This window comes from Neomonachus schauinslandi, chromosome 2 (genome assembly GCF_002201575.2).
Source record: "Neomonachus schauinslandi chromosome 2, ASM220157v2, whole genome shotgun sequence".
NCBI classification, from domain to species: domain Eukaryota; kingdom Metazoa; phylum Chordata; class Mammalia; order Carnivora; family Phocidae; genus Neomonachus; species Neomonachus schauinslandi.
This window is the reverse complement of record NC_058404.1, coordinates 191,615,796-191,638,995: the sequence shown is the minus strand read 5'-3', so window position 1 is coordinate 191,638,995 and position 23,200 is coordinate 191,615,796. Positions and strand designations below refer to the sequence as shown.

The 23,200-nt window shown below is 44.8% G+C and overlaps 1 protein-coding gene across 2 annotated transcripts in view; it reads right to left on the bottom strand.

The window, feature by feature from the left end:
- PROM1 (prominin 1) overlaps window positions 1-23,200 on the bottom strand; it is a 101,275-nt gene that overhangs the window by 62,781 nt on the left and 15,294 nt on the right. The gene's annotated exons all lie outside the window — the stretch shown is intronic.

Genomic DNA, 23,200 nt, shown 5'->3' with positions numbered 1-23,200 from the left:
CCAACATACACGTCATTAATAATTACTGATAAAACGTGACACTGAAACTGCTCACTCTTAATTTTTGGAAACACAAATGCAATTCATTCTTTAATCATTCCATAGTTACATAATATTTTACAAATAAAAGGAATCTTACAATTAACTTAATCCAGCAGTTCCTCACATGAAACACCCCTCCCTCCCCATCTCCAAGCAGCACGTGAAAACCTGAAATAATACACAAAATGGGATTTTTTCCCTGCATATTCATTTTGGGCACTTCCTAATTCTTACATAGGTGAAGATTCGTCTCTTATTCTGACTCACCAATCTAGTCATGATATGAGGCAACTGAGGCCCAGCCAGAGAGGACAACTTGACCAAAGCCTGTGATGTGTGAGGAGGCCAGAGCGAGGCCCAGGTGGGTCTTCCTCTCTCTGCTCCACGGTCCTTCCCACGCTCCACACTGTAATTGACCCCAGCAATGAGCTTCTGCAGTGCTATGGTTGTTTCCGTACTGATCACTTCATTCCCTTGTACTACAAGGGGGGCAAAGGAAACCCTGTTGTGAATCCTTTTTTAAAGCGAGAAGTTCAGATTTACATGCCGGGAGACAAAGTAAGCCACCTCCCCGCAGGGCTTTCTGGAAAACAACTTCCCACCTTCATAGAGCAGCCCAAACGGAGCAGATCTTTAAAGGGTGTGCTGCAGGAGCAGGGATCATACTGGAAGGTTTGGGGTGCCTACCCTAACCCTAGGGTACTGGGAACACTAGTTATTTCTCCAAGGGACATCAGGGATCTCCTCCCACCTTGAACTAGTCACTTTGCTTTGTTTTTGTTTTTTTTTTAAGATTTTATTTATTTATTTGAGAGACAGAATGAGAGAGAGAGCACATGAGAGGGGGGAGGTCAGAGGGAGAAGCAGACTCCCTGCTGAGCAGGGAGCCCGATGTGGGACTCGATCCCGGGACTGCAGGATCATGACCTGAGCTGAAGGCAGTCGCTCAACCAACTGAGGCACCCAGGCGCCCTGTTTTGTTTGTTTTTAAGACTTATTTTATTTATTTGAGAGAGAGAAAGAGAGCATGGGGGGAGGGGCAGAGGGAGAGAGAGAATCCTTTTTTTTTTTTTTTAAAGATTTTATATATTTCTCTGTCAGAGAGAGAGAGAGAGAGAGCACAAGCAGGGGAAGTGGCAGGCAGAGGGAGAGGGAGAAGCAGGCTCCCCAAAGAGCAGGGGGAGTCCGATGCGGGACTCAATCCCAGGACCCCAGGATCATGACCTGAGCCGAAGGCAGTCGCTTAACCAACTGAGCCACCTAGGTGCCCGAGAGAAAGAATCCTTAAGCAGACTCCCTGTTGGGTGCGAAGTCTGACTCGGGTCTCCACCCCACAACCATGAGATCATGACCTGAGCCGAAATCAAGAGTTGGTCGCTCAATCGACTGAGCCACCCAGGTGCCCCTTTTTGGTTTATTTTATAGATTAGGTTTCTGTTCTAGATTTCATTGGATGTAAGGGTCCACCGATGATGTTTTTTAAATTGGAAATCATCCATTTATTAAAATATATTTAAAGACACAGGTGATGTTCATGTGTTGCATTTGGGGATCTTGGTCTAGGTAAGAGTTGGGATGGAGTTCCAAGCTCCGCTACTTTCTGGGGGTCTAATCCTGGGTGAAGAACTAACTGCCACGAGCATCCTCATCTGCAAAGCGGGATGATGTCAGTCCCCACCCTCAACGGACTGCTTCGGGCCAAGTGAGATAAGTGAGATTATGTTAGTCTGGCCACACACTACCCATCCACTTTTCTCATCTTTATAAACCCAAACCAACCAACCCAAATGAAAACGTAGGATTTCTTCGGAGGAGCTGCCCCCTCTGTCCTCTCGGGTCACACTGACTAGGCAAGTGGCCCCAGAGAGATGGATCCTCACTGGCCTAAGTGGGCAGATCTGCACATGTGGCCCGTGAACCCCCCCCCCCCCCCCAGGAATCCTGGAATCCTCAAGATCTGCTCAGGGTGCCCACGAGGTGGAAGCAGAAGACGTTATTTGCCGTCTCTCTGTGTTGGCATTTGTACTCAGGGTACAAAAGCAGTGGTGGAGAGGGTTGTACTGATTGGGCACAAGTCACACAGTGTTCGCTGTGTTCGGCGCTGCCATGAACTCGAGGAAGATAGAAAGCCCTGCTACACGTCAGAAGAATCTTGGGGAAGCATTGCAAAATGGTGATTTTATCAGATCTCAACCTGCGAGTAACAGAAGTATACATAAGGCGCTCCTGCTGCACACCCCGGTATCCAGCTGTCTCCAGAAAGAGTACTGGGTCCTCGTTTTGAGTTGGGAGCTACAACCCCCACGGGCCTCACAGAGCACTGTTTTCGCTCAAAAGAAAGAAACCGTGGTTATCGGGGCTTGACTATCTCGTAGACATTTCCTCTAACATGGAGGGAGTGGAGCCCGCAACTTCAAGAAAGCGGCTGACAGGACTTGTTGCCAGTGATAAAATTAGAGCATTGAAGCAAAAATTAGGATTTTGCAACTTTTGTATCTGTGCGGTTGACAGACGCAGGATTTTACCACATCATTCTCGCTCCACGTTAACCGGTTCTATCAATAACACATGTAGCAGGTGCTTCCCTAACAGAGCTCCGTGGAGGCAGGCAGATACGACACACGTGGGTCATGTGTCGGCCACAGCCTCAGTGGGACAGTGACAGTCTTCCAATGTCCAACCGACGATCCTGTCAGTTGGCTGGAGGACTCTCCCAAGTTCCTGGGATCCTGGTGGTCCCAGGTGTCGAGGAACGGTCCCAGCTACACCAAGGGGCACTCCTTACTGACAGCTCAACCCTGTCCTTTGTCTGCCAGCTAGCCTTGCCTCTCTGCCAAAGCGGGTCCAAGGCTTTGGAGCAGGGATGTTCTCCCTCCTCCTGGTTTAGAGCAGCACGGCCTAAGAGAAATCTATGACAAGCCATACAAGTCATTTCAAATTTCCTAGTAGCCACATTTAAAAAGTGAAAAAGAAACAGGTGATTATTTTAACTTAATTTTAATAATATGTTGTACTTAACCCAGATACATGCAATATATTGTCATTCTTATATGCAGTCGATATAAAAATATTACTGAGCTACTTCACAGCCTTCTTTTCACACTAAGTGCTCAGGGTCTGAACCTGAACTAAGTGTTCAGGGTGTAAGATGCACATCAGTACATCTTGGGCCAGGTTAGCTATCGTTCAAGTGCTCGGGGGCCACGCGTGGCCCTGACCTCCCAGTGCACCCTGTCCAACGAGAACACAAAATGAGCATCCACAATATCCATGTTCCCTTTGCCTTCCCTGTGCATCTCTAAGTGGCTTTTAATCCAGGTAAATGAACACGGGAAAGCCTGCAGTATATAGCCCAGCGTCTTTATCTGTAAAGCCCTGGCATTAACACTGCGGCTCACGCCTCATGTGGGAACTCAGGAAGCCCCACACTAGGAAACTCTCTCTCAGTTCTAACATGTTCGTTGCTGGTGAGAACTTTGAATCGACTGTGGTCCATCTCAGAAAGCATGTGGAAGAGCCGGGGTCCCACTTCTGCTCCCCGAGCCCCTGCCACCCCTGCTTGGTGATTCTGCTGCACTTCAATCCTTTGTGTTCACCTCTGTCTTCCTGGCCAGCTCCTTAAAGGCTTCCAGGGGAGACTATCCTCATCTCTGGATGGCCTGCATCCCCGGAAAGTTCCGGGGTTTCAGAACTGTTTGTGGTATTGACGCTGCATAAACATAAGATTATCATAAAAAGTGTTGCTTGCTTTCCGTAGATCAGATGGGATCCCCGAAGTCTGTGATTAGGTCCCGGTATTGCCTGGTGAGCGAGGTAGCCATTAGCATTTGGGCTACCACCCTGTTATACTGCCCTCTGTGAGACCTCAGTGTGGACAACAGTGGCCACCTTGTTCTTCCTGACCTGAAGGAGGGTCTGCTCTGACGGAGCCTGAAAGGCACTTACCAAGGGCCAGACAACTCCCAGACACCAGGGAAAGATTCTCCCTGTTCTGAACCTGGGGAGCTATCTGGCCACCTTTCCCATGTGGCGATTTATTTTCCATTACACCAGTCCCATGCTCTTTCCACAACCTAACAGCTGCCTCTTAAAATATAGCAGTAGGAGGGAAATATGGAAGCCAGTGGACAAGGAAGTTCTTTTCATGGTTAGAAGGCTGTTTCCCAGTATCTGGTCTCATGAAGGGGCTCTGTGGGTCTTTCCACAATGATGGTGGCTACCAGCCTTTCTTCATTCAATGCTTAGATGGTATGATGTCTTCTTATCTGGGACTTAATTTTATTTTATTTTATTTTTTTTTATTTTTTTTTTTTAAAGATTTTATTTATTTATTAGAGAGCGAGTGAGAGAGAAACAGCACGAGAGAGGAGAGAGTCAGAGGGAGAAGCAGGCTCCCCGCCGAGCCAGGAGCCCGATGTGGGACTCGATCCCAGGACCCTGGGATCATGACCTGAGCCGAAGGCAGTCGCCCAACCAACTGAGCCACCCAGGCGCCCCTGGGACTTAATTTTAAATTTCATGTGCTGATGGAAATTAAGAAAGTTAGCAACAAGGGCTAATTCTGACCTCTTGTGTTAGATGACCAACTTAGAAAGTAAGTTGGTTTTATTCGGTTGGTTGGTTTTGGGTTTTTTCCTTTGTGTGTGTGTGTGTGTGTGAATAATTTCTCTATGGATTTTTTTTTTTTTTATATCTGAAGCCACACAGCAAGATAAAGCAGGAAAAGTAGGATCCGTATATAAAAGAAATCCATCTTCCTTATCTTAGTCAAAACTCATCTTTGACTAAGATATTTCTGTTCCCTAACTGGCTTCTCTTAATACATATGTAGGTTCTGGCCCAAGCTGGGCCAAATGAGATTTCACTCTTGGAACGTTCTCTTGGAAAATGGGTAGACAACTTAAAAAAAAAACAACAAAAAAAACCTTGCTGCTGGCAGTTGATTCATCAGATTTGTGACAAACTTAAGTGGTCTTGCAAAGATTTTGCTGATATCTATTTGACAAGACTTACCTGGCTAGGTCTCTAATTAAAAGATGTGCTACCTTACATCTTCTAAAGTGTGTTCCTGCCATTTATTGGAAACAGAACCTCCTAAAAACTGCTAAATTATATTTAAAAGCTTTTTTAAGGAAGAGATTTTAATGTCTGATGTAAATCAACATTAATATGTTGCAAATCATTCTTTTTTTAAAGATTTTTAAAATTTATTTATTTCAGAGACAGAAAGAGCGAGCATGTAGTGGGGAGATAGAGGGGTAGAAAGAGGGATAAGCAGACTCCCAAATGAGTGCAAAGCCCAACCAATCTTATGACCTGACCCTGAGATCATGACCTGAGCAGAAACCAAGAGTTGGATGCTCAAACAACTGCGCCACCCAGGAGCCCCCATTCTTAATCTATGTAAAACAATATTATTTGTAATGCAGTTCTTGAGAAAATATATTTATAGAATGTTATTTTGTTCATAGCTGGTAATTTTTCTGCCAAAAGTATTCTAATTTTAGCTTGTTTTATTTTAAAGGTTTTTTTTTTAAGTTTAGTAAAGTTTTATATTCGGGTCATTCTAATTGCTCTTTTTGCTTTTTCTCTGCCTGATGTTTTCTTGTCTCTTTAATTAGATGCAACAAGACAGAATTATTAAAATTAAGCCAAAAAGGAAGTGATAACCTTAGGAGCATTAAGGTGTTCAGCATCAAAATTAGAGATTAAAATGCACAGAATGGGTTTTTCTTTATGAACACAACTTAGAGAGTGAATCTTTTTTTTTCTAAATGTCAAGTTATATTTGTACTCAGAACTCTTATTAATAAAAATTAAACACACACAGAAGCACACACAAAGTAAGCTCTCTTAGGCACTTAAAGTGTTTGCTTGGAAATGTGATTAACTAAGAGCATAAACAGTGTTAAGTGGGTTCCCCTGTGGAGACACCACGGTGTCACTCTTTGACCTCTAGTGGCACGGTCTTAAACTCACGTGGTGTGGGGGTCTCTCTACTAAGAATGACTTAATCTGTTAGTTTATGCATTAAATCAACACTATAAAGTAAAAGATTTTATTCGGGTTCCTACTAAAAGGATCAGTTTTATAAGTAGTATAAAATAATACTCAAGTTCAATTTAGAAACCTGCAAAAGCTAGGTTGGTGAATGTATAACTTTCAAAAATTGAATATTAATGGAAACCTTGTTTCTTTCCAGGCACAAAAGACTTTCTGCAGGCTCTTAAACATCAATTTGACGACTCACCCCCTCCCCCAAGCTAGGCCGAATTCCCCAGGGGGCAAGGGGCAGGCAGGCAAACCAAGTTGAATGCCTGACAAGTGCCGATAAAACACAAACCTGGACGGGTCAAAGGGTTAACTTCCTGGATGTGCTGGCATTCCACAGAGGAAGGAAGAGCGAGAGGCACTCTGCCCTAAAACAAAGGCTCAGTGCGGTGCTTGGTATGTGACTGACTAACACGAAAACGTTAGCGTCTTCTGCTTCTGCGCTTGAGCCGCTCTCCCTGCTCTGCCTTTTCCAGTCCCTTAGCTTGTGGCACAGCTTGTGGTGAGTGCCTGGCAGAACCCATGTGTCACCTCATTTTCTCTGGTCCACTGCTTGACTGCATTCCCCAGACCCCACGCACTTAGATGGGACATGGGACTTGAGTTCTGGCCAATGGAACATGGGCAGGTGTGTATACACAATACTTCCAGGCCTGGCCTCTAAAACCTCCCACAAGACTCTGCATGCTCGCCCTCTTTACCCATCTCCCAGCCAAATACAGAGGATCCAGTGGAGAATCCTGAAGCCCACAGGGATGGAAGGACATTAGATGGAGGCCGGGCCTCTCCACTCCGTTACTTCTACATCAGATGGAGCCAAGACAGAGAAGATTTTTCACTGAAACTTGGGCTTGTTTGTTATAGCAAATGGTGCCACTCACCCTAACTAAAAAAAGAGCCTAGCCAATTAAGACTCCCAACATTTTTGTGAAGCAGCATCCTCTTACCTGTAGCCCGTCCTGCCAGCTTTGACCAAACAAAGGTTACCTTGTCCATTCATCTGTTGAAGGACATCTCGACTCCTTCCAGTTTGGCTATTGGGGACATTGCTGCCATGAACATTGGGGTGCATGTGCCCCTTCTTTTCACTACACCTGTATCTTTGGGATAAATATCTAGTAGTGCAATTGCTGGGTTGTAGGGTAGCTCTATTTTTAACATCTTGAGGAACCTCCATACTGTTTTCCAGAGCGGCTACACAAGCTTGCATTCCCACCAACAATGTAAGAGGGTTCCCCCTTTTCTGCATCCCTGCCAACACTCATTGTTTCCTGTCTTGTTAATTTTTCCCATTTTAACTGGTGGTAGAAGATGTGGTTCATATATGCAATGGAATATTACTGAGCCATAGAAAGGATGAATACCCACCATTTGCATAGACATGGATGGAACTGGAGGGGATTATGCTAAGTGAACTAAGTCAAGCAGAGAAAGACAATTATATGGTTTCACTCATATGTGGAACATAAGGAATAGCTTGGAGGACCACGGGGGAAGGGAGGGAAAACTGAATGGGAAGAAATCAGAGAGGGAAAAAAACCATGAGAGACTCTGGAATCCGGGAACCAAACTGAGGGTTACAGAGGGGAGGGGGGTGAGGGGATGGGGTAACCGGGTGATGGGCATTAAGGAGGGCACATGTGGTGATGAGCACTGGGTGTTATATGCAACTAATGAATCGTTGAACACTACATCAAAAACTAATGATGTATTATATGTTGGCTAATTGAACATAATAAAAAAAAAGGTTAATTTTTTTCCCCAGGAGCAGGTACACACACATATAACACACTGAGGTTTGGTGAAGCCATTAGGTTGGCACTAATGTAAACGGAGATTTTAAAAGACATCTTCATTAAAAGGTTGAGATTTCTGTATTCATAACAGAGAATGCATGAAAAGGCGCTCAAACTCAGAAATGTCACTACAAAATGGGGTATGGTATAGCTCAGGTAGAGCACCTTCCTGCCTGCTTCCTATTTGTGGATCTGCAAAGCTCTGGAAAACATCCACACTCCCACCTTAAATCTCCATAAGCCTTTCAACAGCTTCACTACCAACTGAATTTTCCTAATCTACAAAACACATGTTCAAAACACGCTGATCCAGGGAGTCTCTACTGCCAAAATATTTAAGGAAAATGCTCTCAGGTTACAGTGTTATCCTGGGAAGTTTGTATCAAAAAGGAGTTAAGACTAAGTTGGCTTAAGATCTTGGGACCATCTCCAAGAGTTATGGGCACAAAATGGCTGTTTAGATGGGTTGAGAGTACCAGCTACCCAAGGTGGGCTGCTCTTTCTGGAGCAGAATACAGATTTTCATCAAGATGTAAAGTTAGTTGGTTAAAATGTAAACATTTATGTGGTTTTTATGTGGCCCTTGCACTTTCTCCAGAGCTCCCACATGAAGAGGTTTTAAACTACAGAAAGGAAACTCACTGTGGTTGAATCTTGTCTTCCCTCATTGGGGTAAGCTTGCTGGATTTTGTTTTTGTGCTTTAGAACTTCCTGATGCACATTTTCAATGAATGAACATTTATTTCTTCTCTTGACATAAAGATATTTCAATATGAACAAATTGAAAAAGTTCTGGTTATTTGAATAACTTGACTCAGTTCACTCTTTATCAAGAATACTGTTTAAGGTGCCAACTTATTGCAAGAAAAATGTTGGAATCTACATTAAATCAGCACAGTGATGTGATCAGTTCTGATAGCTGATAGGTTAGTTGAAAGAGAAAAAGCAGGATAATCGTGCCTTAGAGATTTTAACTTAAGGCATGTAGATACACATCTTTCGCATCGTTTGATGGGAAGCCAAGGTCCATCTATGAGTATGAGTTCTCTGGCTAGAATGGAAGTGAGTTAGGACAGCATCTCCCTCTGAAGAAAGCTCTTCACTTATTTCAAAGTAGATTCATGCCAACCACCCCATCTCAAAACTGCACACTTAGGTACATGAGAAGGGGTCAATGCCTCCCAAAGTTACACCACCTACACATAACGTGGGTCCCCAGAGAAAGCACTCGGTGATCTCTGACTCAAGATATGGGGGGGCTTGGCTGATTTGAATCTTCAGTGATTGAAATGGGGAGAGGAGGAGTAGGCTTTTCTCCAACTACACTCCCACCCCCCCCCCCACTCCACCAATCCCCAAACATTGTAAATGATTGCCTGTGTCAGTCAGGACTCTCCAAACAAACAGCACCGATGAGAGAGGAGACAGAGATGAAGAGAAAGGGGGATTGATTTTAAGGAAGTATGGGGCTACGCATTTTGCATTTTGAAGATTTTATTTATTTATTTGAGAGAGAGAGAAGGCACATGAGGGAGGAGGGTCAGAGGGAGAAGCAGACCCCCTGCTGAGCAGAGAGCCCAATGTGGGACTTGATCCTCGGACTCCGGGATCATGACCTGAGCCGAAGGCAGACGCTTAACTGACTGAGGCACCCAGGCGCCCGGGCTAGGCATTTTGAAATCTTTAGAGCCGGCTGGAATCTCAGGCAGGAGTTGATATTACAATCTTGAAGCAGAATTCCTTCCTCTTGTGGAAATCTCAGTTTTTGCTCTTAAAAACTTTCAGCTGACTGGGGAGGCCCACCCACATTATTGAGAGTAATCTCCTTCACTTAAAGTCAACTATTGTAGGTGTTAACCACACCTGTAAAATACTTTTATGGCAACACATAGATTAGCATTTCATTAAATCCTTGGGTGCTACAGCCCAGTCAAGTGGATCCAGAAGACTAACCACAGCTCTGCCCAAGCCAGCTATGTGAGCCATAGAATGATTACGCCCTGCAGGCGTCTGAGCAGCCCTGTTACAGAGCAGGTAGACTCACCATCATTAACGGTACCTACTGACAACCCATGCCCCAAACAACCAGAGAGCTTCACCTGGGCCCAGTTAGTGCAAGGGCAGGGTTTCCCATGTAGTGTCTGAGGACAACTGATCTTGAATGGTGCTCCTTAACCAACCCCCCAAACTGACTTATGTTTGGTGTGTGCTAAACCATGAGACAGGCAAATAAATGCCATTTGAAAAGATTTCCACAAAAAATAGCAGAACTGGGGTGCCTGGGTGACTCAGTCTGTTGAGCCTCCAACTCTTGATTTCGGCTCAGGTCATGACCTCAGGGTCGTGAGATCGAGCCCTACATCGGGCTCTGCACTGGGCGTGGAGCCTGCTTAAGATTCTCTCTTTCCCTTTCCCTCTGCCCCTCCCTGCTGCTCGTGCATGCTCTCTCTCTTTCAAAAGAATAAAGAAAAGGAAAAAAAAATTGCAGAACCAAATTTGTTTGTCACTTGCAAGGTTAAATGTTGCTTCTCTGGAGAGAGTACTTAGGAAGCCCATCTTCCAGAAGCCCTGTTTGGTTAAATGTACCTGCTGTCTTTTGCCATGAAGATGAACATTGTCCAGTGCTTGGGTCATGTTTTCCTGGGGCTGATGTGGGTAAGGTTGAGCCCAAAGAAGTGATTTTGGGGACCCAAACAATGCAAGTGCCTCTGGTCTTGGAGTTCATCAGATTCCCTCGGATAAGCACATTTCTTTCTGGCACGTCTGCCAGGAGCCTGTCTGAATTTAGTGCTCGGGGGATATGCATTTTCACAACCACCACGTGCAGCAACCATCTCTTGCTTTTCAGTCGCACAGAGCACTTCATGATACTGTTCAAATCCTCCAGCAGCACGACTAAACTCTGGTTTGGTTTTTAATACGGGGATTGATGCCTCAAATCTAGAAGCCAAACTGGGTTTATTAGAACCTATCCAACGTATTCCCCCTGCCTCCAAGTATGTAATCAAGTATTCTGGAGGGCGAGCCTCCTTTCCTTTACTTAACATACAATGTGAGCACTCTCGTTATGCTTTTTCCTTCCTTTCAGCTGCCAGCCCAGGACTCTGTGCTGTTCTCCTTTAATTGACTGGAGCAGCTTCTCCCCAAAGGACTGACACACATCGGCTTGTACTTGAATTAATGATGGCACTGACTCACGGAGAAAGGGTACAAGCGAGATGTTGCCTGGGAAGCTATTCTTGCAAAAACATCTGGGACCAGTCTGGCCCATGCAGTTCTCTCCCTGCCACGTGCCCACACTGATGGTGCAGTGGCGTTTGCTCTTACCCTGAGCATGGGGCCCAGCCTGTTACTGGGCAGTCTTGCTCTTAAATCACCTCAAATTCCTTTAGAGGAAGCAGGAGCTCGGGTTGCACAGGCGAAGGGAAACTTCTGGGGTCTCCTGCAGCCCGGGGTCCTTGACAAAGCTGCATGTGGATAAAGGCTCAGGGCTCCCTGGCCTTCCTAATGCTGTCAGGGGTCTGGGAAAGGGCCTCTGGACGTGGGCTGGGTTGGCAGCTGTCTTGCCACCGCTGGTGAATCCAGGGAAGGGAGCAGGGACCGAAGCCAAAGTATCTGTTGGTTCCCGAGCTATTCAGTTCATTTCCTTCCCTGAGACATTCTTGGAAAGTGTAATTCCATTTCCAGCCTTTGTCTCTGCTGTTTGTTGGGGGAAAGTTTGCCTTGAGAATCTTTGAAAGGAATGCAATGTGCATCACATGTTTTGGTCTGCGCTGGGGTCCTCATAACCTCACATACACTCCTGGGAGAATGTGAATCAGCTAAACCCCATTTTCTTCTATCATGTGCCAGAAGGCTCAGCTGTTGACAGTGGCCTCTCCGCAAACCGGGGACTGAGGGGCAGAGCAAAGGGGGACTTTTTTTTTTTCCTGTAGGTTTTTTTGAGCTCACTTGGATTTTTAAAAGAATATTGAAAAAAAAATTTTAAACCAAGTACTTTTATCGACATACTCTTCTACCCCCTCCCAAAAAATGACATTAAAAAAACATAGTTCTTAACACTATTGAGTTAAAAATTCTACTTCCTGTGAATGTAAATCTGATTTTACCGTATGTTGTGTAGGATATGCGATCTGGGGTGTCGTTTTTCCAGCATTGTAGCATGCACTGCTTGTCACTAGAGATCTTGAAAAGAGATGAGGCTGAAACCTGCAAAAATTTACATGCTGCCCAAGAAATAATCACTGGAAAAGAAATCACTAAATACTCAAGCTCCCAATAAGTGTTTGGTTCAGGCCAAATACACTCTTCCAGTGTTTTGTTAATAATGTACCAGAAGCGATGTTTCGTGGCTGTGTCTACCCCTTCTGCTTGTGCTGGCTATGCTGTAAGCTCTCCAAGACTCTCTTGTGTTTGTCCCCAAACCACTTTCTGCTAGTTGCTGTTTACATAAATTCTAAGTCGAATGTTTTTAAAAACTCAGTAAAGAAGAGTTGTCTTATAAAAGAGCTGTTGAATTCAATGTAGGGGACGCAGCTCTAAAAGCTCAGAGAGAAAACCAGCAAAAATCTAGAAAAAAAAATCAGCACAGAGTTTATACTATAAATTCTTGTTACTTGAATAAAACCCAGACTGAAAATCATAAAGTTTGCATTGCCGGGGAAATTCCTATTCGGAGACTCACATTCATCCGACATTAAGGATGTAGGAATCTGCAAAGCAGTGTCCCTCCCACCAGCGAGAAGAACTAGTTAGATAACAGTGTTATGGCTTCTCTTGGGCCCACCAGAGAGCTGAGCCTGCAAAGTAATCAATTCCACAGAGCGCCAAGCCCCTCTGAGGAAAGACAAGGGACACACAAACTATTTCCCCTTTGATGGTCTGGTAAAAAGAAATCACTGAAAATGCTGACAAGCTCTTAATGCCAATTGTGGGCTAGCATGTCTACTGTGGGTCCAGAAGGCTCAGAAACAGTAAGGAGTTTGCATTTGCTTGCAAACCTCCAGTGGGTGCTCATGAGAGCGACTGGGGCAGGACAAGTGATTGGAGAAAATCCTCCTGGTGGTATAGGGATAGGTATAGGTAAAGGGGAGGTGAAGGGCTGCAGCTGGGGACGGGCACGGAGCCTGCATACTTCCCTAGGTCTTTCTCTCCAACAAAGCAAGAGTCTTAGGGCCGCTGAGCAGGAGGGCAGGGAAACCTCTCAGTCCTCTGGCCACGGCAAAACTCCACTATTCCTGGGATGGGGGTAAAAGCAAAACCCATCTGCCTATGGGGAAGAAGTTGGAAACTCTCCTAACTGTAGGACACAGGTAAAGGCTTATTGCTGTTGGGGAACAGGGTAGAAGCAAAACCCCTCTGTGTTTGGGGATGAAACCACTCTCAGGCATGTTACCATTGGGGTGACAGCAAAAACACGCTCCTTCCTAAGACCAGTACAGATTCCATGCAAGAGTTTCGCTGTCATGGGAGAAGGTACAGGAACAAAGAACGAGCCCCACTCCCACTCCCCAGGCTCTGGGACACGGCCTATCTATGCCTGAGACCGGACCAGGACAACAGAGTCCCCCCTGCCTCCCACCATGAGCCTGGCACCAAGTGACAGGAATACCACCGCAGGAGAAGGAGCAAGAGGCATGGGCAGTTCTACACAGGGTGTCCAGCATTCAGTAAAAAATTACAAGACACACACACAAAAAAAAGAAAGAAAAAGAAATGACCCATTGTCAAGAGAGAATCAGATCCAGAGATCATTCAGATGTTAGAGAACTTTCAGACAGGGATTTAAACAAAAAAGGTTGTTAAGGGCGTGATTTACATTGGTATTTCAGGGCAAGATAAAATGCTTCAGAAAAGCATGTAAAGTTTTTAGGATTCCCAATATTTACCAACTTTAACTAACTATACCAGTCATAAACATATTGAATCAGAAGGCTCTATTCTCCCTAAATTAATTCCAATTTTTTTTTTTACCATAAATCAGTGCAGTAGCAATTCTCTAGAAATTATAATAACCTGTCTTGTTCTGCCCAAGTCTCCAGCCTGTGGATTTTATTCCTCTACCCTATATTCTAACTTTCTCAGCATGCCTTAGAAGAAAGGGAGGGGGACGAGAAGAGAATATTAGTTGTCACCATGAATCACCCACTGAGCTAAGTGCTTGGGGCCACGTGGCAGAGCAGGAAGAGGAGCGACTGGGAGTCAGTCGGAGCTGGCTTCAAGGTCTGCCTCCAACCCTTAGAAGCTCTGTGACTGGTTTGAATTATGGGCCAAATTACAAAAACTCTCTGGGTCTCAGTTTCTTCATCTGTAAAACGGAAAGACAGCAATTGCTATCTGTGGGCTTATTAAAAAGATCATCAATGACTCAAGGTGGCTGTCTCCCCTCCCAGCAATCTAGTAGGAGAAGCAGCATCATTCCCATTCCCAAATTCCCTGGGGCTTCGGAAGGCTGAGTAGGCTGCACTACGTCACTCAGTTAATGAGCGATGTGGCAGGAATTCAAACTCAGGCTCACTTTCCTCTATGCAACCCTGCGACGCTTCAGAGTCCAGGGCCAGCCTTGCTGCCTGCGGGCATGTAGGGAGACTTGGGCCACTGACTTCAATTCTCTGTTTCCATCTCCCCATCTGCGAAATGGGGTAATCATACCCACCTTGCATGCCTATTCTAAGCAATGTAAATACTATGTGTAAGGCACTTGGAAACAGTACCTGACACAAAATAAATGCTCGCACATCATGCTGGTGATGGAGGTGATGGTGGCGGTGTGGGGGGAGGGGGCGGTGGCCGCAGTGGTAGCTTAGGAAAAGATAGACCTCTGGGCTTTCCAATCCAAGAAAAATATTGGCCAAGCATCTCTTAGCAGCGGGGGAAGGGATAAGACCTGGACATGAGAGACTTTGGGCTTAGCTTTCGTTTTCCATTTACCCGCTCCACTATATTTGGCAAGTCCCTTACCCCCTTGGGGTCTAAATTTTCTCCTATGTAGTGAGAGGGTCGCACTACATACTCACAAAGATACTTAACCAACATGAATATGTCCCAGACCCTGTACCGGGTGCTAAGGTTACAGAGCTGAAAAGATGCAGTCCATGCTGTTAACGGGCTCACAGTCTGCTGGGAAGACAGGTAAGTAAATGAAATGAAGTGGGTGTGCTCCAATGCGGTCATCCAAGTTCAAAGTCAGCAGGCTGGGAGGGGTGGAGAGCTGTGGGGACTAAACAAAGACTCACCAGAACAGGTAATATTTGAGCCGTGTCTTAAAAGAGAAGTAGAAATGTATTAAGTGGAAGGAAGGAACTTCAGGGAGAGGGAACGCAGCTGGGACCCAACTCCCGACCCTGGCTTAGCGAGCCCGGCCCTCGAACACTCTTCCAGTGAGTTCTTCCTCGTGGAAAGCACAAGGGCAGTCACAAACTCAGAATTAGACTGGGATGAGCAAGAACCCGGTGGCCCCCCAAAAGAACTCCCCAAACCCCAATACAAGCACAATTTGCTTATTTGTTTCGAATCTCTGTTACATAAACTTCCTAAGTGTCAGAAAACAAAGCCCTAAATGAAGAGGAAGGGAGCAAAGCGTCCAAAAGCCTCCTCCTTTCTATTAAAAAACAAAGCAAACCAACTTCTTTTGGATCCATACCTATGCCTATTTATTAGCCATGAGGCCAGGAACCCTGCAGCCGGTGTGGAGATGAAAAGGAATGCTTTATGATAGCTGAGCCCGAGCAGGTGAGCAGTCGTGAGCCCCCACTGAGAAAGTGCGGGCTAAATAAAGCCTCCCCGGCAAGTGAAGAAGCACATGGCCCTTCCTCCTTCATTTCCACGTCTGTGTGGAGAAACACGCATTAGCTGCACTCCCATGGAATCCAAATCCCTGAGCTCTGTCCCGGCCACTCACAAAATTACCGCTGAGTCCCTGGGAAATCCTAGACCATGCGAGTTTACCCATCTCTGTAACATGGCACCAGAATGCTCCCGACACAGCAGAAAGCCCACAGCGAATGGAAAAGAGATAACAGGACATTACCATTTTACAACCACCACAGTGATGATTTATTAAGGCAAGAATAATCTGCGGATGCTAACAGCGCTAGGCAAATGATGGCTGGGGACCAGGGTTGGATATGGAAGGCACCACCTTCACAAAATCATCAAACTTAATTTCACCAATAATGGGACAGAGTGACCCCAATAACCTCTTGATGGGATGGATCTCCGAGAGGATACTGCATTTGTGTGGTAGCCCTGCAAAATATTTAATTTGAAGCCAATCATGAGAAATCAAGATAAATTCAAAATTGAGGGACATTTTTGGGGCAAAAACGGCTTAGGCTCTTCAAAAAAATGTATATGTCACAAAAAATAAAAAAATAAAAGTCTAGGAAACTGTTCTAGTTTAGAGGAGCCTAAATCTCCACAGAGCAAGCAGGATTCTTGACTGAACACTAGATCTAGGGACTAAAAACTATAAAGAACATTAACAGGAAAATTTGAGAAATGTAAGTATGGATTGTAAATAGAAAAAAGTGTCTTAATACTGTTCGGTGTCTTCTTTTTTTTTTTTTTAAAGATTTTATTTATTTATTTATTTGAGAGAGAGAGAGAGAGAAACAGCATGAGAGGGGAGAGGGCCAGAGGGAGAAGCAGGCTCCCCGCTGAGCCGGGAGCCCGATGTGGGACTCGATCCCAGGACTCCGGGACCATGACCTGAGCCGAAGGCAGTCGCTTAACCAACTGAGCCACCCAGGCGCCCAATACTGTTCGGTGTCTTGAGTGGAGTGCTCACATGTGGTTATATAGGAGGAATGACTTATTCTTTTTTTTTTTAAGATTTTATTTATTTGAGATAGAACGAGAGTGAGTGAGGGAGAGAGCAAGAGAGCACAAGCAAGGGAATCAGCAGAGGGAGAGGGAGAAGCAGGCTCCCCTCTGAGCAGGGAGCCCGACGTGGGTCTCGATCCCAGGACCCTGGAATCATGACCGGAGCCAAAGGCAGATGCTTAACCGACTGAGCCATCCAGGCGCCCCGAGAACGACGTATTCTTATGGGATGTGGGGAAGTACTTAGTGGTGTGGCAAAATGGTAACAATTGATGAATCTAGGTAAAGGCTCTACATGCATTCATTTGTATGATTCTTAACATTTCCAAAGGTTTGAAATTATTCAAAATAAAAACTTGGAAGGAAAAACATTCCTAGATCTCATCCCATCTTTCTCTGAAATCATCTTCCTTTTATCAAACTCTATTTCCAAAAGCCAGTGAGCCAGTTAACCTACTTTCCTGTTTACTAAGCTCAAAGCTTTTTGATGGTTTCAGAGAGTCACCATGTTTTTTATTCCTTGTCAGGATTCTGATTTAAGGGAAGAAAAGGATCAGTAAATAGCTAATTGGGAAAGTGTGGATATTAAACCTAATGAGAATTAATAGTAAAAAAATAACAATTCTTAATTTTTGTGGGTTGGTAATGACACTGTGGATAGTAAGAAATGCCCATATCTTTAAGAAATGCACACTGAAATGCAAAGAGAAATGATATTACGTCCAGGTTTGCTTTAAATGTTCCAGCAAAGAAAAATGTAGAGAAAAAAAAGGACAGATGAAGCAAATATGACAAAATCAGGTAATTTTTCAGCCAGACAACTGGTATGGGGATTCCTTGTATCATTCTTTACAGTCTTGGGTAGGTTTGAAATTTTTCACTGTAAACTACTGATAGGAAATCTTATTCCCCTCATACTCTGTTATCCAATCCAGATCTTCATCACACACCTAACCTACTTTTAGTGAGGCTGCCGACTAACTACTCCTTTGGTCTCTCATCGCTCTTCTCTTCCATTCCATTCTACACAGTGCAGTCAGATGAATCAGTCCATAACCTCCTTTATGTGGCCTCCACTAATTATCTTCAGAGCTATCCCTCATGTCACCCTATCTTTCCAATTAAAATCAAAGTGAGCACAGGCTTTGGAGACAGGGTGGTCAGACGTATTTCTTGATTTGCCCAGTCAGTCCTGCCTCATCACACCTGTTGCCTTGGCCTAATCACTACCAGTGTTCCCTTTTACTTTTTAAATGCCCTGGTTTAAATGATGGACTAGATGGTCACCCAAATCAGGTGATCCTGAGTTCAAATTCCAGGTCTGATACGTAATGCTGTATGGCCTATTTAATATCCTTGGGCCTCAATTTTCTCATCTGTAAGATGGAGGTAATAATACCCATTGTTAAAAACTAATATGTGAAAAGCCCTGAACAATAAGCCTAGCACATATTAAGCAATCAATAGGCAGTTGAGATAATTCTATCTCCCTCCAAACAAGACCCCTCTAATCCAGCCAGGCTTCTCCCCTTGTCCCCAAAACCAAACATGTTGCTCGTGACCACCTGTGTCTTGCTGATGCTATTCCTCCACCCATCAAAAACCTCCTTCTGTCCTTCAAAGTTCAAACTTGAGGTCCTCAGCTGACTTCCCTCATTGCTAAATACCTACCAGTCGTCACTCACTTGTGACATTTAATGATCCACCCGCTTATGTGTTCCCTGGACAATTTATTCTCTGCAAATACATTTGTCTCCTCAACTACAAACTATTGTTCCCTTAAAGCAGGAAAATTCTCTCTCCCACATAAATCCTGTGACCCTCTAACCCAGTGCCATGCACCTGTGTCAAGCACTTGCATGCCCTAAACACCTGTATGCTCTAAATGAGATCCAGGAAGCTAGCATTCTAAGAAGAATAGTTTCCTTGAAAAAAGAATCTAGAGATACAATCATGGTCCTATTCATAAGAAGTTTTGCTTTGTTTTAAAAAATTCCTTCTTGATTAAGTCCCAAAGGGAGTGGGGTTGGGAAATCAGACTTCCTACAAACTAAAACACAATTCCAAATCATCATTATTATTAAATTTTAAGACCCCAGTCCTTCTAATGGCACATTAAACATCAAACAAATATGATTTCCCTGCAGCTCTAAGTCCTTAATTCAGTCTGGTTTTTAAATGTGCAACCTATTTTTTTTCAAGTCTCATTTATCATAATAAAAAAAATTAAACCCTCAAATACAGTCAGGTTAGGTAATCTGCATACACAGGAGACCAGTGGGTAAATGGTTCGAAACCAGATGATCAAAATATCTTTCTGGTTTTCTTCTAGGTCTTAACTTTATGCTTCCATCTTATAAGGGGGTAGAGTGTGACTTTAGCTGTATAAGAACAATAACAACAACAACAAAATCTTTGCTTAGGGGAAAAAAAAAGTCCAAAGACAATAGATCAAAATATAAACAGAGGTTATCTTTGGGTGGGAGAATGGATACTTCTTTTATTTCTGCTTCTGTGTATTCTGTATGAATATATTCTACTTGTAAAATGGAAATAAGGAGTGCCTGGGTGGCTCAGTCGGTTAAGCATCTGACTCTTGGTTTCGACTCAGGTCATGATCTCAGGGTTGTGAGATCGAGCCCTGCATCCGGCTCCGTGCTCAGTGGGGAGTCTGCTTGGGATTCTCTTCCTCTCCCTCTCCCTCTGCTCCTCACCCTCTCTCTCTAAGACAAATAAATAAGTGTTTAAAATGGAAATAAATAAAGATATGTCTATTGTGTTAGTAATGAATGATACTACAAATGATTAAACAATTCGCTTAGTCAAGAGAGACACATTCATTCAATGACAGCTCCTGGTATGCTCCAAGGATCAGGAATCCATTTGAACAGCAAAGGAGGCACTGCCTTCCGTGTTTGGAGAATCCTCCCTGGGCCCTTTTCCTGCTTGCTTATCCTACCAGCTCTCATTTGGCTGTACTGACTTAAACAAGCAAGCTTCCTATTTCTGGGCCTTAGTGGTCTCATCTGTACAATGGAACTAATACATTGGATGATTATTTCTGACCTGATGATCTTCCCCAAATGACAATTTCTCTAAATCCAAATGGTCTAGTGGCAATTCACAGTAAACAGATTAGGTAAAGTGTTTCTGCTCTCATGGAATCAATGACTCTGCGACATAACTAGGTACAAGGCATTTCACAGACAAACTCCCCAAAATGGGAAACAAACAGATGGAAACACAATCAATCTCACGAGTAGTCAGGGATATATATTAAAGTACTAGCATATTATGTCTCTTGCAATTAATTCTTTCTTTAAAATGCCCAATACATTTCTGGTGGTGGCATAAACCCTCACAGGACCTCCTGGTAAACTGATAACTCTTTCTGAAACTTTGAAAATGATCAGATCTTTCCACTAATAATAATTCTCCTTGGGGCAAAGAATTCTAAATGCCTGAATAACCCTGAGTGAACAACTGGAAATCAAAGTAGGGAGGGACGGGTTGGTTTCTAAGTGATTCCATTCATTTTCTCCATGAAGTCTGAGGTCACTGGCTGATGGAGGAGGGCATAGGGTAGAAGTTGGAGAAGAGAAGAGAAAGTAGGTAAGTAGGAAATGGGAACGTGCTTGGATGTACATTTAAAGTGAGTCCAGTAGGCACAGTTAGCCGCTCTGAAATCAACCTGAGAAAATGGCGCAACCAGATTTGGAATTCTGTGAGAAGAGAATCAGGTGGGCGGGGTGGGCAAGGGGAAATGCCTATAATGCCCACAAAGTGAAGGTGAGGGGCTCCCAGAGTGAAAGTGGGGGTGCAGAGCCGGAGAAGAGTAAGCGAGGAGGTGGCCTGCTGTGTTGGGTCAGGGAAGACCACCACTGAGGAGGAAGCCCGGGCAAGAGATCTCGAAGATGCCAGGGAACCAGCCGCGGCTCAGAGGATGCAGAGCACGCAGGTGGAAGGCACCAGTGTCGGGAGGTGGCTTAGAGTCTAGGAACCTTCTAGGCTAGTAATCATCCAATGTATTAGTTCCATTGTACAGATGAGACCACTAAGGCCCAGAAATAGGAAGCTTGCTTGTTTAAGTCAGTGCAGCCAATTGAGAGCTGGTAGGATAAGCAAGCAGGAAGGGGGCCCAGGGAGGAGTCTCCAAGTAATTCCACTGTGATGGCAGCACAGTGAACAAATGGGCTGTGCGGGGGTGCATCCCCTTACGCACACAACCGAGATGTACTGAGCACGCGCTAGGTCCCAGGCACCGTGCCAGGATCCGGGGACACAGTGTCGGAGGGGTGAACAAGGTAGCATAACATGGCCCCCCATCGAGACGTTTAGAGTTTAATAAGCAAGATAAACAAATGTTTACTATTATACCAAGATATGTGCTGCAAAGGAACACGAAGCAAGGGAAGGGAGCAGGGAGAGGGGTCCTCCGTTGGTATGGCCGGAGACAATCTCTTTGAGGAGATGACGTTTGAGCAAAGACCTGAGTGGCATGAGTGACAAGCCAAGCAGAAGAATGGTCCAAACAAAGGGAACGGTAAGAGGGTAAAGGCCTGAGCTCGATGTGGTGTGGTGTGTTCCAGGAAGAGCAGGGAGGCCAGCTGGTTTCACTATCCCTCCACACTGTATGAGTCGGGAGGCCACCACCACGGTTCAGGTGATGCACAGCCTCACGAAGGGGACAACGGCCCCGACACAGAGAAGGGGCCAGATTTGACACACATGCTCACAGCAGAAAATCTGGCTTTTCCGGCTGACAGACTGGTTCCTGGGAAGCCTGGTCTGTTCCTGTTATTGCAGTGCAATTCTCGGGAGGCGCTCATTCCTGAAGTCAGCTATGAACTTGAATTTCAGCGCAGATACTCATTTCTGCTTAACCTTCCTTCTATTGCACGAGTTATATCTGGAATGACTCTTTTAAAGAAATGCAATTCCCTGCGACACAGGCCTCCAGGGCAGACTGACCTATTGGGGCGCAGCAGACGTGGCTGCCTTAAACGAGGCATGTCACAATAATTCCCCTCCTAGCGGCCCGCTGTCCAAATCTCATTAGGCTGAGTTTCTGGGTCAGCCAATTTCCAAGAGGCTATTACAACTCACAGCGCCCTCTTCCCCAGGATATACAAGGCTATTTACTTCCAATCAGGTCTGAAGAGAGCTTTCATCTCAATTAGTAAACACGGGCCATGGAATCAGCGACCCCATCAAATTAAAATATTTTAAAATTGACATTCAAGAACTTCCAGATTCCTCCATGATGTCATCAATGCTAAAGAAATGCCAGACAAAAAAATACACAGTTCTGCCACCACCTTTTGGCTCCCAGGGTGGACTAAGAAGCTTCCCCCCCACAGAATGACTAACCAGAAGTCTTATCTCTCAAGCTGCCATCTGTAAGCTAATCACCACTCTCCTCGGGAGGCTCCAGAGACTTCTTTCACCTCGGCTGCTGCCCTGGGTCTTCTCCAACCCTCCTCCTCTAGTTTGAAATTATGTAGTTCTTATTTTTCTTTAATCCCACTCAAATAAGAAGTTGGCCTTTGGGGATTTCTTATTTTTATTCCTACTCTGTAGGAGAACATGAATAGGACGAAAGAAGAAAGACAAGCCAGCCCAGGGACAGAAGCTGCAACTCCTTAGCTCCATGTAGACAGAGACGTTCTGATCTCTGGCTCAGCCTCCCCCACCCACCACGTGCTTTTGGCATTTGTGGAAAAGGAAGACGTGAAGCAAGGGGCACACGGGAGAGTTCTGTCCCGGTGGCTAGAGGCAGAGCCGTTGTTCTAGAATGCCCAGAAGCCACCTACAATCGCTTAGGCCCATTGTTCAGGAAACACTCAAGACTAGAAGGAAGGCTTTTTCCCTCATGTGCTGTCACCAAAAGGAAACTCTGAGACACAGTGGACAGCTGCCTTAACAATGTCCTGACGGAACTCAAGAAAGGCCAGAAAATTCCAGAAAGCAATGAGGACAGATGCATGAGAGGAGCACTCACCAGCAACCACTCGCGTTCGCAGGTCACTCCAGGCTGCAGGAGATGAGCATTTATAAACAATGTGACCGTAACAACTCGCACTTAGCCTTTCTCACTCATTCCGTAAAATTTACCCAATTGACATGAGTCAAACTGGGTAAAAGAGGAACTCAAAATGATAGACTATTAGAAATTACAAATGGAAATCTGTATTTCAAACCTGCAGGGTATTTCAAAAGCTACAGGATAAAGCCAAAACTATTCTCAGGGGATATTTTACAGACAAATCTATTAGGAAATGAGAATAAAAATGGAACAACTATATGTTTAACCCAAAAGGCTAAGGAAGAAAATTCAGTAGACTTGTGAATGCAGAAGGGAAGAATTCTTAAAAACAGATTGACCAAAATGAACATAATTTTCCATTTCGAAGGCACGTGGGGAGCCGGTAAAGACCAGTCCTTCGTTGCGAAGTTTTTTCTTGTTGTGGCAGAGAAGACTGATGTGG